The sequence below is a fragment of the Trachemys scripta genome, chromosome 2 (assembly GCF_013100865.1).
Source record: "Trachemys scripta elegans isolate TJP31775 chromosome 2, CAS_Tse_1.0, whole genome shotgun sequence".
Classification (NCBI taxonomy): domain Eukaryota; kingdom Metazoa; phylum Chordata; order Testudines; family Emydidae; genus Trachemys; species Trachemys scripta.
In genome coordinates, this window is record NC_048299.1 from 135,026,272 (window position 1) to 135,044,694 (window position 18,423).

The 18,423-nt window shown below is 39.2% G+C and overlaps 1 protein-coding gene across 2 annotated transcripts in view; it reads right to left on the reverse strand.

Annotated features, from left to right (window-relative positions):
* Positions 1–18,423, reverse strand: part of CDH18 (cadherin 18) — a 904,559-nt gene that overhangs the window by 688,313 nt on the left and 197,823 nt on the right. The gene's annotated exons all lie outside the window — the stretch shown is intronic.

The following is an 18,423-nucleotide window of genomic DNA, read 5'->3' on the forward strand; positions in this document are numbered from 1 at the left end:
AGGACCCTGTGGCTTCCCCAGGACCCCACCCACTCCTTTGTAGGGAGCAGTTCCAGAGCATCCCCCGGGGATTCTGTCACAGTGGGGTTTTAATTAGTATGCTTTTTTAATTGTTTCTTTACACCTGTTTCTGCTTTGCCATTACACTGGCTGTGATGTGTGGAGAAGGATGGTGATGTGATATCTTTCTATTCAGCTAATGCTGAAAACTATGCAACAAATTCCCAATAGGAAAACAGAGGCCCATTAATTATAATGAGCATTTGAAATTTCATGCTGGGCTGACTGAGTTTTGCAGCAGTCACTGACAGAAGTTTCTGCTCTTGTATATAAGGGGTCTAGTTCCCAATAATCCAAATGGTAATCAGCCATCACAAGGTAAAATTTGTTTTGCCATGTACATAAATCCATTTCTAGCTTGCTCCATGGCTGATACGATATTTTGTGTGCTTCTCCTTGCAGACTGGCTAAAAATGTATTGCAGCTATGTCCCTGGCTCATGTCGTCTTTCACCTCACTTCTCATGTTTGGCTAATACAGGATGTGTCAGGCATTGGTACACATGCTTTCTGCATTGTGACCCCCGTAGCCTTTATAGAGCCTTTGTACTGTCAGTTCTTCTATATGTCCCACTATTCATGAATATTAAATGTCACCTTTCCCATCCCTAACCGGATGACCATTCTGAATGCTTGAACAGCATAGAATCATAGAAGACTAGAGTTGGAAGAGACCTCAGGAGGTCATCTAGTCCAACCCTCTGTTTGGCTATATCTCTATCTGCAGCTTGACTATATCCATCACAAGAAGGAATTCTACTTAGTTGATGTGTTCAAGCTCCTGATGAAACTCCCCCTTTTTGCATATGCTGAAGATTTCATAATACAGTGTCTCAGCAATCACAGTCCTTTGTGGTAAAGCTGCCCTAGACAAAAAATCTGCAATGAACACCAGACACATTGTACAGCCAAGCAATGTTTTTAACTTTCATTAACATTTTTTGAAGAAATTTTGGAGCTGATAGCTTTATTCCAAAGGTTTTTGTTCTGTATCTATGTACAACTATGCCCCAGGAGACCCTGGTCATGCTTGGTGCATGAACCACAATGGCTAAGCATTCCTTCTCTATTTGAGCACAGTTTTGTTCTGTGGAATATAGTGTCCTAGGAGCAAATACAGGCTGACCATTTTGTGAAAACTCTGATCCCAATTGGTATTCACTAGCATCACATTGAAGGGTTACAGGTTCTTTTACAGCACAATATATTAGGCGTGAATGTCTAGGAACTAACTTTTGGATCTGTTTGAAGCACCTTGTTCAAAATTCTTTGTCCAGACTTGTAGATACTTCATAGTTTGTCACTGAGGCCCTGAAGAAGCTCCACTTTTCATAGGTATCCCTGCCTGCACTGCACCAGGGAATGGAATGTTGCTCAGAGTCATTGCTGAAGTGACTCAGTGCCTCAGGTCAGACATAATGAAGAATTAAAGCAATAAAAAATACCCTTTTGGTTCTGCCATGATAATAAGAACTAATATAAAGAGCGGCAGCCAGGAAGCCCCAGTGCACAACAAGAAGATTTATTGAGCCTATAAAATCCAGAAACTTTGCTACATATTCTCGAGCACCATCTACTAGAACCTTATCTAAAACTATTTATTAGGGTTGTCAAGCAATTGAAAAAATTAATTGCTATTAATCGCGTGATTAATCGAGCAGTTAAACAATAATAGAATACTATTTATGGTACTTGTATGAGGTGAATTGAAAAATACCATTTCTTTTGTTTATCATTTGTTATAGTGCAAATATTTGTAATAAAAATAATATAAAGTGAGTACTGTACACTTTGTATTGTGTTGTAATTGAAATCAATGTATTAAAAAATGTAGAAAAACATCCAAAATGTTGAATAAATTTCAATTAGTATTCCATTGTTTAACAGTGCGATTAAAACTGTGATTAATTGTGATTGATTTTTTTGAGTTAATTGCATGCGTTAATGTGATTAATCAACAGCCCTACTATTTATATATAGAGAAAGCATTTACATAACATTTCTGCTTTGGGCTAAAGTTCTTGAGTTCATAAGAGAACAGTTACTGCCATGGTCACCAGTACGTGTTACCGTCCTGAGGGGAGATTTCTACCTCAGAGGAGAATTTACCTTAAGTTATAACTCAAGCTGAGCAGGAATTCTCTGTCTGAAAAGAAAAGAAAAGGAACAAAGACAGAAAACACAGTTTCCACTATATTAAAATTTTCTATGCGGAATTTCAAATTTTGCCATTTTTTTCAAGTTTTGGTCAGGAAAATCAAAATCAAATATTTTGTACTGGGTGAGACAACTCAAATTAGAATATTTTATTTAAGTGAATTAACCTGAAATATTTTGCTTTGAATTAGTTCAAATAAATAAAAACAAAATCCCTGCATTTTCCTAGAAGATTGCGTAGTTGTAGTTCATACACCTATTTCTCCTAAGACCAAGCACATGTCTTCTAGGATGTACCCAGAATCATATGGCTCCCTGAGGATCCATGCAGTTTGATCAATTGGGTCCACATTGCATCTTGATAGATTTTGTCCTTCAGAGAACTCTTATCATATGAAACCATGAGGGCCCAAACTACAACTCCCATGAGGCAATAGACATGCAATGTCATGTTTAATGTTTGAAACATTTCATTTAGAACAAAAATTCTGAAACAAAATGTTTGAACATTTCTGAATTGCTTTTTTTCAGAATCTGTATTTCAAAATTTCAATTTTTTTTCTTCTGGGCTGGAAACAAGTGTTGAAGTGTCAATTTCCTGCCGGATAAATATTCCAAATTTTGATCAGCTCTAGTTCTTACACACACAATATTTTCCTCAGTTGGCAGTAATACATTCAAGTGACCATGACTAGGTGTGCTGAAGGTAGCATGTGGAAAGCATTTGAGAGGGTGACTGAGAAATAAGTCATACTTAAAATGGCAAAATTCACCTCCAGGGGACTTAGGAAACTAGCTGAAGCAATCTTGGAACCATTAGCTATTATCTTCAAGAACTCATGGAGGACAGGTGAGGTCCGAAGGACTGGAGAAAGGCAAACATAGTACTTATCATTTAGAAGGGAAACTAAGAGGACTTGGGAAATTCTACAACAAGGAGCATAAATTTGATACCTGGAAATATACCGGAACAAATTTTTAAACAATCAGTTTGTAAACACTTCGAGAAGCTAATCTATGTGGAAAGATTAGAAAACAGGGCATGGTTAGTCTTGAGAAAAGAAGACTGAAGACTTGTTAATTCTTCAAATATGTTGAGGGTTGTTAAAAAGAGGACAGTGATCAGTTGTTCTCCATGTGCACTGAGCATAGGAAAAGAGGAATCGGTGTAATTTGCAGGAAGGGAGATTTAGCCGCCAGCACATCCCTTGCCTGCACCGCTTCCCGCCGCCCCTATTGGCCTGAGACGGCAAACCGTGGCCAGTGGGGGCCATGATCGGCCAAACCTGCCGTGTGAGCAGGTAAATAAACTGGCCCGGCCCGCCAGGGTGCTTACCCTGGTGAGCCGCGTGCCAGAGGTTGCCGACTCCTGGGTTAGCTATTAGGAAAGCTTTCTAACTATAGGATAGTTAAGTATTGGAAAGGGCTTCCAAGGGAGGTTGTGGAATCTGTGTCATTGGAGGTTTTTAAGAATAGGTTAGACAAACACCTGGCAGGGATAGGCTAGGTATACTTGGTCCAGCCTCAGCATGGGGGAATATGGGATGGACTAGAGCTTAGACAACCTCTTAAGGTCCCTTCCAGACCAACATTTTTTTATAATTCTATAACTGGCATTGAGGCAATGCCGAAAAGACAATTCACAAAATAATTCAATTGCAAGCAAAAGCCTGCATGCTTCATTTTCACTTGGTCCATGCCAGAAAACTTATGCATGACCTAACCCTAAATTTAAAAATATCCCTAAAAATGATTTTCTCATTGGGGTCTTTCTTTAGCTGCTGTATAAATTACAACTCTAAATCTAGAAATAGCTTTAGAACTGGGAAGGTATACCATGTTTCTTTTGAGGGCACATCCCTTAAGATCATTAAGACAGTCTGCTCCCTCAGTGTTTGCCTGAACTCTTCAATGCTACTCAAACAGCCATAGTTAAACAGATGCCATTTTCCATTTCTCACTGCAGAATGCTATATCTCCTTCCTATAGGTTTCAGACTTAACTACAGTGATACACATAATCATGACTGCTGTGATTCTCTGTAACTACGAAATAACTGCTGACATTTTAAAAGATACATTTATGTCAAATTTCAGAGTAGCAGCCGTGTTAGTTTGTATCCGCAAAAAGAACAGGAGTACTTGTGGCACCTTAGAGACTAACAAATTTATTTGAGCATAAGCTTTCATGGGCTACAGCCCACCTCTTCAGATGTCAAAGAACAGCAACAGGATGCTTAAGGCAGATCATCTCAGCACTCTGCTCTCTCCAGACTCCCATTTTCTACTAGATAATGGAATTATCTATTTAATTAACCTCTACATCTTTAGAGCAAATCAGGTGTTCCATTTTTGATCTACACTTTTTCTTTACTACTTTCTGCATTTTCCGATGCTAAGTATTTCTTGCTAATTTTGACAAAAAATTCAAATTCTAAAATTATTTTTAAAAGGTTTCAAAGATGTCCTTTTTCTTGTTTCTGGAATTATATCATACTGCTGCATTAGTTTCAGAACATCATATTGGTTAATTTCTTTCATGTGTTTCTCCAACTAATATAATTCCTTTTGCAGTGCATGAAAACTAATTAGGGAATATTAAATTGTATCAAAGCTCAATGGGAGCTGAGGATACTCATCACTTCTGAAAAATCAGCCCACTTATTTAAAAACCTAAATATAGATTCAGATGCCTATTTTTAGGCACCCACATTTGAAAATTGTAGCCATAGTTTATATTAAGCCAAATGTAATGAAATGTATATATATATGTATATAAAATATAATCTTTTGTTCTAAAGGCCCTGCAATTACTTTGTATTGTATGTACTATGTACTATACAGCCACCTCTCCATGGTATCTGAATTTACCACGATTTTTCACTATAATTAGAATAGTAGACAACTGTAGTAATGGATGGGACCTATGTTGGTTTTTGTGACTTCATTGTAGGAATCATTCATCTGAAACTAAAATGTAACAGCCTGTGAGGTGGGACAGTAGCTATTCTGTCCTAGTAATGCTAGTCAAGGTTTCTGGAGAGGAAATGAAAAGTAGCATTTCCAACAGTAACCACAGGGGGAATTTTAATAGATCCAAATTGGAATTTGGCTAAGAAACCAGGGATGTCAACTCTACTCTTGTGAAAAATGTAATGTAATCTTGTTACTTCAAGTGTTCGTGCCCTCAATTTTCTAGTCTTATGCAAACCGTTTTCCTCTCCCTCTCCCCCAAAAACAAACAATCCAGCTAATGCAATTCATTTTTTCTGCCTTAGCAGGAAAGTCATATACTGTAAAAAGAAGCTCAAATATAAAGAGGAAAAATAAGCAAAGTGTCTGAAAAACAGTAAAAAGCCACAATTAAAAACAACAATTATACAAAACACATTTCAAATAGGTACATGACATTTGTTTTATCTACTTTCCTAATGTTCCTTATCTACAAGGTTGACACACTTGCTCAGTAATGGAGTAAGCAAACAGATTAAAACAGTATCTACTGACTGAAATTGAAATTGGGAATCCAAAATAACAGGTTGCTCTTCAGCTATACCTTACTTCAATGTAAGTGACACAGATTAGGCCAAATAATCTTTTGGACATTAGACAGGCTATAGAAGTAATGTCATTATATGCCATAGGCATGGAAAACTATGTACAAGTCGTGTTTATTAAAAAGGCTTTCAAACTTGCATAGCCTACAGGCCAAATCTCAAGATGCAAGAATGGGTCTCAACACTGTGAAAGATAATCAGTTTGCCCAGTATTTGAAATTGAATTCTATAAACATGGAAAGGGGAAAGACCGGTTATTGGCACAATAATTCGTGACCAAATGAACCAATTCCAACCTAATACAGGGAAAAGAAAATTCATCCACCATGTATGAGGGAGACATATAGCCAATTTGTGAGAATTTTAAGTTGGTTAGGCAATGGCTGCACAAGAAAACAACATTGACTTGGGGGACACTGAACACATTTACATACCTGGAAGACAGCTTCCCGCCTGTAGGAACTGCAGTGCCCTGAAAGCGGTAGAATCAGAAGAGGAGAAAGTGATCTCTCATGCATTCCAACAGTATTATCTAGAACAGTGGTTTTCAAACTTTGTTCATTTGTGGACCCCCTAAAAAAACTTGAAATGGAGGTGCAGACCCCTTTGGAAATTTTAGACATAGTTAGTGGGCCCCCAGATTGAAAACCACTGATCTAGAATATATTTTGTGCCAAAGAATAATGCACAAAATATATATATTTGGAGAACAGCATGAGAGGAAACTGCAAGAAGTCAAAATGAAGGTGGTGAAAGGTGCTTTGACAAAGCCGCATCAAGAATTCAAGCAGCTGCAGACTGTAAAAAGTGTTTGAGAAAACTCCTGAAGGTGCAAGAAAGAAACTGTTAGATTTACAAAAGAGACAACTGAAAAAGTGTTAAAATATTGAGGGACTCAAGTGTGCAAATGAAGATCTGATGGCAAAAAAGATCAAACTGATTTCACAGGAACTTTGGATGTACCTTGGGAGTAAACCAGACAAAAGCTAGAACCAGCAAGAAAAATACTTTCTGCCTTCCATTCTTGGTGAGTCAAACACCAGAACTGAAAATAAGCAAGGGAAACAGTTGAACAAAACCACGAAGAAAACAGTTGATAATAAAATGCCTTCAAATCATAGTAATTCTGAGGAAACCCAGACCTCCTTAACAATATGGCAGGTATAAGATGACAAGCAATCTTCTGAAATGCCCATAGTAAGAACAAGCTCTGACTAGGGCAGAAGGCCTGCAAGACTATAATAATGATGGTGCTTTGCATGAGAACTAGGAACAGAAAACTACGGAATTGTATTGTTGTGTTTGTAAGTGATTGGAGGAATAATGTAACTGTGTCCCACCAACTGTAACCTGTGCACTCCAGCAGTGCTCAATGTAGTGCACAAAGTGTTAGAGTATACAGCAAACCTCTGAAGCTCTGCTTAAAAAAGAATTAATCCTGTATGAGTGTCCTGAATTCATGGTCAAACACAATACACTAACTAGACAGAAGCTAGACTTGGACGTTTTAACCGCCTTGTAGTTGGGGGATGAATTAAAAATAGAACCTGAACACAAATTGTCATCTGGGGTTTTGGACCAAAATCCACATTTCCAGATCAGGAAGGAGAAAACTGCTGCTAGAGGGAGAAGAGGAAAACAAACCCTTTCTGTGGAAAGGGAGAGCAAGCGTTTCACCCTTGGCTACTTTTACTTGCACAGGGAACAGTGAATATCAAAGTGACCAGGAGAAAGCCATGGGAAGATAGGGCAAGCTCCAGCACAGAAGAAAGAACCCAACCTTCAAAACTCCTTATCCCCACCCCTTTCCTTCTAACAGCCAGGAAAGAATTTCCGTCCTGATGCATTGTTTCATTCTCCTGTGAAATTTAGCCGTATACCTTCTTTTCATGCATTTTTGTTATCTTGTACCTGCCTTCTTTAGAATACTGAATAGCTACCCAGTCATATTGCTTTGACCTGTTTTACTTTGCAGCAAGTACCACAAATGTAATCCCGCAAGCTGTAAATGTAAATACTGGATATTTATTCCACTTAACCTGAAGACTAAAAATATCAAGAAGCTGCAACCCAACTATTACTGCTTCCTCTGCAACTCTGCTTCAAGTACTGACTGTAATCAGAGACAAGGCTGAGAGCAAACAGTACCGCTCACACAACTCATTCTATCCAGAACCTCGTAGAACCAAAATCTAACAGCATCACATCATGTCTTCCCAAGACTAAAACTTGCTAAGAAAAATGATGTGGAAAGCTTGTAACAGTGTCACCTGTTGATCTGCGCCATACCAGTATATGGATATAAATTCTCCCTCCACCAGGAGTCAAGAGTGAGGAGTGCCTCCTCTAGCACTAGGAACAAGCTCAGCAGCTGCACTTCCTGGGCTTCAGGACTTGAAAGACCTAAACATATCTAAGTCCTTCATTTCAAGAAATGGCTCTAATTTTAGACACCAAATTCCCAAAACATTCAATATGAAACTGGTTTTTCTCTTTTATTGCTATAAGTACTAAAAAAAAAATCACAAAAGAGTTATCATAAAAAGTTTAGAGAAAGAATAAAGGAATGAATCCCACAGCATTTTAAGCAAAGCTGGTTACATTTTTCCTATACAACATGTTTTTTTAAAAAAGAAAATTGGTTTTTCAACCAAAACAATGTGTTTAAAATTTTCATTTTCATAAAAATTCTCTTTTTCATCAAAAAATGAGACCCAAAAATGTTTCAAGTTAAATTGTTGTTTTGGGGAGTACAATAAATTTTTAGTGAAAATTTTTGATTTTTTTCTTCAGTTTTGGATAAAATATTCCTTTTATCTTTCAAAGACTTATTTTTGTTAATTTTCTTTTTTTAAAGCAGAAAACTGAATTTTTATTGAAAACTGTTTGCCATAACCAGATTGTTTTTGTCAAAAACAATGTAGTGGGAAATTAAAAATATATATATATTTAAATATTTCCCATGGAAAATAATTGTCGTTATTCAACCAGATCTAATGTAAATGTCCTGCCTGGATACATTTTGTGTGTGTGTCTCATTGTGAATCTGTGTCACATGATGCATCCCAACTTGCGCTTTCATAGGTTGCAAGATATGGCTCTAACCAAGGAAGAAACACATCACCTACTTCCCCTTTTTCTTTGAGAGAAGAAAAGCAGCACCTTCCCATCTCACCTACCAGGATCAAGCATTGTATCACAGCATGGATGAATTACAACTTCTGCACCAGTCTTTTTTTTTTAAAAGGCCCCCCATTTGCAATGTCACTTTCTGTTACTCTGGAGCAAAGCTTCACCCCTTACCCATCACACTGTTCTCAGTTTCCCCCCCTATTATCCAACATCTATATGAACCGTTTGGGAAAGCTGGTGAGGCAATACAAATTGAAATGTCAGGAAAATGCAGATAATACTCAGTACAAGATCTTTACATCCAATGTAAACAGTACCACACTCAGTTTCCTCAATGCCTTGCTGGTGTCACCCTTGGATGAAGAGCAGAGGGTGTGGACTTCTGAATGGTATTAGCTGTCCAGATGGTTTTTTGCTGCCATGGCTATCGACACCAAAAAAACCCAACACCACAGAGAGGCTTGTCAGTGAAGAAGACAGAACTTTTCACAGGAGATGGGCCTAGAGTATGGAACTCATTGTCACAAAATGAGAACAAGCAGTTTCAGAACAAAATGCAAATCTTATTTCCCGGATGTAAAATTTTACACAATAATGTTGTCACACACACTTTCAAACCCACCCTATAGTAGCATCACATAGTGTACTTTGCATATATCTTTAACAGGGATACAGCATACATATGGTATTGTGCCATTTCTGTGTATTTTATTACATGTATTTTGTTGTGTTGTATGTTTTTGTGATTTACTGTAGACAATTGGACCTTCATATATTTTCAGTAAATGACTTCCTCTCCAATATGTATGCATTACTCCAGACACTGACAGTAATAAACAAGATTCATGACTAATTTTCATTTGCAGATCATTTAACAGCATGATGTAGACAATTATACTTAATTTTATATCTAAACATCAATATTTCATCCTATCTAGAAAGCAGCAGCAGTAACACCTGCAAAGTTTGGTCAAGGGCAAATAAGGCAAACTTTGAAAATAATGAATATATGTACTAACAACAGCATTTGTTTTTCCACGCACTTTCCCATAGGCTAATTTCCTTGCAGAAATATTAGTAAAGCTTGCTTGCTAAGACTTCTTTATCAGCAAGTACCATTACGGCCTCATTAACTGTCTTTGATTTTCACAACAAAGTTTTTGCTTGTTTTTTCAGGGCCATCTTGTCTATATCAAAATTGTAATATCAGGAGTTTTGAGTATCCAGCGGGTGGATTTTGTAGGTGATGAAATATATGAAAAGTTGTGGCATTCCTTTCAGTTTCTTAGTAAATATCAAGAAAAATGTAAACCTGCTAAACTTCAGAGCTGGCCTTCTCATGCAAAAAACACTATTAATAAAGCAGCGATATGTTTTCAGTGGTTTAAAAAAGAGGCTCCCACAAAAAAAATCTCTCTTTTTGTCTGTGGTAAACTCTGTAGTAATGGCATGTGTGCCACAGTAGGGAGACAATGAAAAACTTAGAAATCTATTAGATTTTTTTTTCCTGTATAAGCAAAAATATCCACTCCACCTCATTCAATGGGGATGAGGAAGATCTCTTGAGTGGACAACAGGGAATGAACAGAGCTCTGTGGCTTGTGTGTGGTGATATAAGTGTTCAGGCATGGCAGGACATGGGGTGCCCCCTTCATCAGATCCTGCACCTCCCAATCGGTTGGGGCAGGGGAACTGGGTCAGCAGATTGGCTCTCAGTTGTGACACCCCCAAACCTCCCCCGCTGCTCTATAGCATGCTTAAGCTCAAGTGGGCTTTTCAAAAGACATTTGTTCCTGGGACTCTCTACACTTTTTTTTTTTTTTTTTTTCTTTTTTTCTGTTTAAGCAAAAATCCTCTGTCATAACTGTGACTGAGGAGGGAAACAGCAGTGCTTGGCAAACAAATGCTTATGGCATATGCTTGCTGGAAATTTTCACACTTTGCTCCTGAAAAAATACACTGAGGGTGAGATCCTGGTTCCTTTGAAGTCAATGGCAAAATTCCTATTCTCTTTAATGGGGCCAGGATTTCATCCATAGTGTATAAATAGTATAAATATATTTGATGTTAATAATTTGAAATAGGGAGTAAAGACTGACAAAGGACTCTACTAGTATGCTCTCTGTCTCAGCTAGATAAATGTATCCCAGTTCAGTGTGGCAAGAAACTATCTCCTGTTAACTAGACTATTACATGTCCTGGGTGCAGGGATTTGCAAATTAGTATGACTGAGCCAGCTATGACGGATTACTTAATTCCACTCAGCAATCTATGGATCCAATTATGTAACTGACCAGTATTCACTAGCACTACTCTTTTGTGTAATAACTACTCAGGGTCAGTAAGGGATGTGAAGTTTGGTCCCATACACCAGCCCCAAAACCCACTGTCAGGAAATAAAGATATTACCCAGTAGTGCTTTATTTTCCTGCCCCGGTTATATGACGAAATGATGTCTGGCCTCAGTCACATGACAGGGGACAATATCCACTGGCTATTGTTATAGGGAGTGAGTGTGCCTCTGCCAGGAAATCATCCCTCATAAAGAGGGATATAATCAGAGAAGAACAAGTGTTTTCCTTTACCTCCGTGAAATTTGCCTGCAGAAATCCACACTTTGCATTCTAGCTATGGGAAGCCCTGTTTCAGTTTACATTTTTACCATAAACAGAGAGGACATTCTTTACATTTTTAATTCTGCTTTACAGTAAAGCAAACAAAGGTATTTAAACTCCTCCTAGGCACATTAGAAAGTTACCCTGTACTAACCAGAGAGTAATATCACACTCCCCAGAGAAAGTAATTTTGAAAATATCTGAAAATTATCCCTCTGTAGTGGGTAATCCTGGGTGGCATAAGAACTACCCCACATACAGGGGACAAAACCAGGAGAAAGGGAATATGGTCAGAATGTCTCTAGGGTCCAGTGATTCCTGGGCTACTGCAATGGCCTGTTGGAAACAAAACGGTAAATTTGAGTAGTGTTTCACACTGCTATCCAAGGAGGATCCATGCTGCTCTTGGTCATGTATGTTCTAGGGCTGATATTAGTGCATTAGTAGCAAAACTCTTAAATAAGAACATGACCTTTCTTCTATGTTGCTAATATAGCAAACTTTAAACAGGCACAAGTATCAAATGCATGTGATATTAACACATAGCCTACTGCCTACCAGTTCTACTGTATTTTAAGAGATTGTGAAATTACTTGATTCAGTTTTTACCTTCCATCAGAAAAGTCATGACCAGTATGTCTAGGGAAATAGAAAATCTGCATATTCATGAATAAGAGATCAGTGACTAAGACAAAATTGTCTGCACAGATCAGACTGCTCCTTTCATTTACAACAATGAAAATAACATTGCAACATTAAAAAGATCAAGTTCACTGAGGACAACTAAGTGTTCAACAGGCGACAACACCGCTAGCTCAAAGGGAAGACAGAAGTGCATAATTTGTGCCAGGGCTTGCCAGGGTTGAGCCCCGGCACCTCTATGTCTGGGAGTTCATAGCCCCAGCATCTTTGGGATTTCTGCATCAGTTATGAAAGTAATAAAAAAAATTGCTGGAGCCTTGGCACCTAATTGCTTGAGCCCCAGCATCTCTTTCATTATAAATTAAACACTGGAAGACAGCTATCAATCTGTGATATATGTAACAAATATATCTAGATAGGTACTTCTACGAACCCCAGTGTTGTATTGTCTGAGGATCTCACAAACATTAATGACGTTAGCTACCAACAGAACTCCACTGGCCATCACCTACAGTCCTCAGCTAAAACCTCTCCAATGCATCATCAGTGATCTACAACCCATCCTGGACAATGATCCCTCACTTTCACAGACCTTGGGAAGCAGGCCAGTCCTCGCCCACAGACAACCCGCCAACCTTAAGCATATTCTCACCAGCATCCACACACCTCACCATAGTAACTCTAACTCAGGAACCAATCTATGCAACAAACCTTGATGCCAACTCTGTCCGCATATCTACACCAGTGACACCACCACAGGACCTAACCAGATCAGCCACAACATCACCGGTTCATTCACCAGCACGTCCACAAATGTAATATACGCCATCGTGTGCCACCAATGCCCCTCTGCTATGTACATCCGCCAAACTGGACAGTCCCTACGTAAAAGAATAAATGGACACAAGTCAGATATTAGGAATGGCAATATACAAAAACCTGTAGGAGAACACTTCCGTCTCCTGGGACACACAATAGCAGATTTAAAGGTAGCCATCCTGCAGCAAAAAAACTTCAGGACAAGACTTCAAAGAGAAACTGCTGAGCTTCAGTTCATTTGCAAATTTGACACCATCAGCTCAGGATTAAACAAAGACTGTGAATGGCTTGCCAACTACAAAAGCAGTTTCTCCTCCCTGGATAATGAAAATGATAATGGTTTGTATTAAAAATAGTGTTATTTCTATTAACAGTTAAGTCTCAGAAACAGAAATACAGCTGCATTGTTTCATGTGGCTAAATGTAAAGCATTTGGTTTAAAATTTAAAGTGATGGTACTACAAAGAACTAAAAATAATAGACCTGTCACACACACATTAAAAATCAAGGTGAAGCAGGTTGAGAGAATGGTATGTAGAAAACAAAAAGACTGATGAAAAAAGGTAAAATGGAGAATGGATCATATATGAAAATGCTGATGCTTTGGCAGTACAGGTTTGAACTATGACCTACTCATTAAGGGCTGATCCTCTTGCCTTTAAATCCATGAGATTTTTGCCACTGACTTTAGTCTGAGAGGTGTCAAACCGAAATGGAGGCTTCTAGCTACATGGATTGTATAATAACCTTAGTAATACACTGTTCAATATCATAAAAATTCATGTTTTTTTCCCACTATTTGTTTATATTTTATAATATGTTATGTTAAAAATTCTTCTATGTAAAAGACTGTTTCCCTTTTTTTCATTCCAAAATATCATCTTGAGACCTGCAACACAGCCCTATAACTTTATGGCTTTTTTACCCTCTTTTGACAAAACAGTGTTTGCAAGATCTTTTTGGCACTGGTTTTGATGAAAACCTGGTGCCTTCTCAATGTCGACATCCTATATATACACACACACACACACACACACACACTTGTTCCGTTTGAGAACACCAGTCATCACATTCCTCAAGATACAACAGGCATACCCAGCTCAGATTAGATACAACAAAAGAAGTGGTGTTTGGAACTTAACATCAGGGAAACAAAAAACAAAGAGTTAAATATTGTGCACCTGTTATGGGTATTGCAGAAAGTGATTTCAAGTGACCACAGAATTTAGTTACATAGGAAAGACACCTCCCTCCCAAAGAAACCCATTATTTCACAGCTCCTGCTTCCCTCTGCCACAATGTCTAATGGTTTACCTTTGATTCAACTATTTTCAAACCCTGTCTCTCTGATGGATTGGCCTAGGGAAAATTCTAAGGGGAGCCTCAAGTTGAAAGCTGCTGAAACAGAAGGGAATCTAGCCACTTCATTTTGTTATGGCATAGGGCAATCTGACCCTATGTTCAGATACTGGGATTGAGCTGTAAGTAGGGGCACCATTTCAGATTGGGGGGGGGGGGGCAACTTTAACCATGATTCCTGGGGCTACTTAGGCACTTGAAAACTCTAGTTTTTTGGCAGATAACTAAGCAATTAGCTGACAGAAAGAAAGAAAGAAAGAAAGAAAGAAAGAAAGAAAGAAAGAAAGAAAGAAAGAAAGAAAGAAAGAAAGAAAGAAAGAAAGAAAGAAAGAAAGAAAGAAAATTAAATAAATATAAGACCCATTCAGGTCTAACAACAATATGTTCTGACATCTTGTGGCAAGTCACTTAAGGGACACTAGTTAGGTTTAAAATTTTAATGTATATTCTTAGTTTATTACTAACTCTGTTAGGACTCCTGGGTTCTATCCCAGCTCTGGGAGGACAGCAGGCTCTTGTGGGTTAGAGCTGGGAGCAGACATACGTGGGTTCTATATAAAAACATCATAATGGCAATACTGGGTAAGACCATTGGTCCATCTAGCCCAGAATCCTGTCTTCCAACAGTGGCCAATGCCAGGTGCTTTAGAGGGAATGAACAGAACAGACAATCATCAAGTTGTCCTGTTGCCCACTCCCAGCTTCTGGCAAACAGAGGCGAGGGACATGCAGAACATGGTGTTGGATCTCTGCCCACTCTGGCGAACATCCATTGCTGGACCTATCCTCCATGAAATTAACTAGTTCTTATTGGAACCCTGCTATAGTTCTGGCCTTCACAACATCCCCTGGCAAAGAGTTCCACAGGTTGACTGTGAAGAAATACTTTTTTTGTTTGTTTTAAATCTGCTGCCTATTCATTTCATTGAATGACCCTAGTTCTTGTGTTATGTGAAGGAGTAAATAACATTTCCTTATTAAATTTTTCTATACCATTCATGATTTTATAGACCTCTATCATATCTCACCTTAGTCATCTATTTTCCAAGCTGAAAAGTCCCAGTCTTGTTAATCTCTCCTCATATGGAATCTGTTCCATACCCTTAAACATTTCGGTTGCCCTTCTTTATACCTTTTCCAAATCTAATGTATTGAGATGGGGTGACCAAACCGGCACACACAATTCAATATGTTGTCGTACCGTGGACTTATATAGAGGCAATATGATATTTTTCTCTTATTATCTATCCCTTTCCTAATGATTCCCAACATTCTGTTCGCTTTTTTGCTTGCCACTTCACATTGAGCAGATATTTTCAGAGAACTATCCATGACTCCAAGATTTCTTTATTGATGGGTTCAGCTAATTTAGATCCTATCATTTTGTATGTATAGTTGGGATTATATTTTGCCATGTGGATTACTTTGCATTTATCAACAATGAATTTCTTCTACCATTGTGTTGCCCAGTCATCCAGTTTTGTGAGATCCCTGTGTAACTCTTCGCAGTCTGCTTTAGACTTAACTATCTTGAGTAGTTTTTTATCATATGCAAATGTTACCACCTCACTATGTATCCCTTTTTCCAGATCATTTATGAATATGTTGAATAGTACTGGTCCCAGTACAGACCCCTGAGGGACACCACTACTTACCTCTTTCCATTCTCACCTTTTATTCCTATTCTTTGTTTCCTATCTTTTAACTGAAGTGCCTGGCAATGCTTTCAGGATCATCTAATGATCCTTAATTTACTTTAATGATAGGCCTTTTGTTATCTTAATTACCCTGCCTCTGTTTATAAACAAACTCCGAGCCCCAAAGGCTGTGCTGCTCCCAGTTTCTGAACTCATCACATATCACACTCAAGTCCTTACAGTTAAGAACTCTGTCTGGGGCTAGGGTGAGTAAACTTCCCCTATGAATCTTGGGGAGGAGGGGGTAGAGCCCTCCCCTGCCCTCCCTAAATGGTGCCCCTGCCTGTAAGGTGCTAAGCATCACAGACTCTCACTGAAGTCAATGGATGTGAGGACAACAAGAACCTAACAGGATTAAGCTCATAATACCTTTGAGGTATCTCATTCACAAAAATGTTATGGCTTCAATAGAAAGCATTATTTCCTTAATAGTGGTGTCAAAGCACATATGCAGTTTGATTAGACATCCTCCAAATTGGAGGCATAGTTTTATAGAATAATTACTATTTCCTTTCTCCCTTTTTACAAAATAATGACTTAATATATTGACTTTCCTATGAGTGATACGAGACCCCTCTCCCCTTTACTGTTCCTTCCCATGTGATTAAATAAAATTTAATGGGATTTGAAACAAAGTATATCTTTAGCTGGCATGTTTTTCTTCCAGCACTCAAAACTCTTTGCATGTTTTCAGACTGCCTTTTCTCTTTGCATTACTAAAGATTTTATTTAGCACCTCTCTGGAAGGAAAGTTCCATTAACATGCAAATGACCAGATCACACTGTGAGCTCATCTGTGCAAGACAAAGTGTCCCTTCCTGTAGTGAGGGCACAAGTTCTTTATTAGAGGTGGGGTTTGGGGAGGGATAGCATTGGCCTGCTCAAACCCAGGGTTGTGAGTTCAATCCTTGAGGGGGCCATTTAGGGACTTGGGGAAAAATCTGTCTGGGGATTGGTCCTGCTTTGAGCAGGGGGTTGGACTAGATGACCTCCTGAGGTCCCTTCCAACCCTGATATTTTATAAAGTCACTATTCTGTGAAGTCATAGCTCCACCAATTATTTAGGTTGCCTGACACTTGCCCCATTTTAAGACCCAGTTTTCAGTTGCTCATAGCTTTGCCAAACTAACTGTTTGGGCTGAATTTTTCCATGCTGCCTCAGCTCGAATATTTATGGAAAATTTTAGTCCAAACAATTCAGCCATTCTCAGAACAAGTCAAGGAAAAAAAATATGTTTTTTCCAATGTCAAAAAATTCCTTAGAGCAGGGATCTGAAATTTGGCAGGTGGTGGCCTTTCTATTGGAGATATGGTCTTTGCCACACTCTGAAAACCTGCCAAAATTTGTCAAAGTTATAAGCCTCTGAAAAAAAAAATCACAGTTATCCAGTAGAGCATAACAGCTAAAATCTCCAAAGAATCTGTCATCACTGAGCATTCTCCATACTCTCACAGCTCCTAGTGCCGAGCAGACTGTGCATGCACCATCCTCACACACAGTAGAGGAGCTTACTTCCTACAGCCCAGCACTCCAGGGGCTCAGAAGGACTTTCCAGGACCATGGCTGGTCTTGTCTGGAGTTGAGCCAGTCACTGGGACTGAGAGCAGGTAGCCTGTCTCAGCAGACGGACCACCCCTGACACAAACCCCAGCTGGCAACCCGGCAGCATGGAGGAAGAAACCAATTAACTCAACCGGAGTGAGGGATACAGTGAGGAGGGCATCCACTGGGTGGCAGGGCTTAAGAACCAGAGAGGAAACTGGGACTGGCAGGGCAAGGAGACTGGGAATTGGAAACTGTGGGACGGGAGAAGAATGTGGTGGGAAGGGAAGACGGATAGGCCCAGGAACTGAGGTGCAAAGGAAGAATTGGTCTGGCTAGGCAAAAACATTGGGACAAGGAATCGGGGAAGTGAGGATAGTAGGAATGGATGAAAAACCTGGAAAAGGAAACTCGGACCAGGAGTCAGTGGGGATGAAGAATGATAGATAGGGAATTTGGGGAGGGAACTGGGACTGACTGGGCAAGGACACAGGGAACAAAGAGCCACAAGGTTGGGGGTGACTTGGAATGTCTGGTTAAGCCAACTAGGAGTGGGAGCAGATGGGAGGCTGGAACAATGGTGGAAAGTCTGGAGGGATGAGACTGGGACTTACCAGGCAAAGAGACTGGGATCTGAAGTCTGAGGAGTGTGGATGGGGATTATTTAGGTGAGGAAAACATGCCTGGGTGAAGAAGCCAGGACTGGGGAAGAAACTGGAATGGGACAGGTTGGAGGGGAAGGGGCAGAAGGGGTTAGGCTTGTGGGAAAAAGAACAGAAGACTCCATACCCACTAAAGCACACACCCCTCCTGCTTCCCAGGGTAGAGTCCCTCACCCTGTAAA